Below are 1,056 nucleotides of genomic sequence, written 5' to 3' on the forward strand. Positions count from 1 at the left end.
CAGCAGATCTTAGATGGAAAGATACAAATAGAGTAAAACTCCAGAATATGACTGACTTGCTTTAGCAGTGATTTAATTATATTTTTAAACAAATCATAAGCTGCAATGTTAACAGTTTTAACAATATTCAACTTCATCAAAAATCTTTCAGATAATTTACAAATGAAATTATGTGTTGTCTCCCTATCATTGCATTTTGCTTCAAAATAATCTCAGGGAAGGGGCCGAGAGCAAGAATTAGTGCCGAAATAAGGCACTAATATGTTAACTGTAGAAGCTAGATAATAGGTACATAAGGGTTCACTATATTTTTCCATTTTAGTTTATCCAAAACTTCTCAAAAAGTTACCCAAAAATCTAAAATATACAAGCTGAATCAGAAAAAAGTGTCAAAGATTGTCTCATATGTGTTAATTTAAGAATTACCATCTTGAAATCACTATCAAAAATGGACTGACTATACTGTTACTCAGATATCTATCCACTATTTACCAGGGCCACTGTCTGATGATAATACATTGAGTGATTCTTCAAACTACTTGCTGCATACGTCATAAAACCTCTGTAGAAATGAGAAAGAGCCCATTCATTCACTCACTCAAAAAATATTAAGCACTTATTCTGTTAGCCCTGTTCTAAGCACAGGGGTTGGTTGCATCAGTAAATAAAAGACAGAAATCCCTATGGAGTTTACATTCTAATGGGGAGGGAGTAGACAGATAAAAAATATAATAAATTATGTAGTATCTTGGAAAGTGGCAAGTTCTATGGGAAAAAACAGCAAGATAAGAGATTATCCAAGTAGGGAATGTGTCAATTTTATGTAGGGTGATTAGGGTCAGCCTCATTGAGAAGATAACATTTGAGCAAAGACTTGAAGTAGAAAAGAACATGAGACCTGTGGATATTTAACAAACATTCTGGAATATGCAGAACAGCCAATCCAATGGGCCTGATCAGAGACATGTCTTATATATCTAAAAAATCCCAGCATGACTGCTATGGTACAGAGCATAACGATGAAGAAGAAAAACAGCAAAAGGGATGGTTAGAGAG

Source organism: Pteropus alecto, unplaced genomic scaffold, assembly GCF_000325575.1.
Source record: "Pteropus alecto unplaced genomic scaffold, ASM32557v1 scaffold131, whole genome shotgun sequence".
NCBI classification, from domain to species: Eukaryota; Metazoa; Chordata; class Mammalia; order Chiroptera; family Pteropodidae; genus Pteropus; species Pteropus alecto.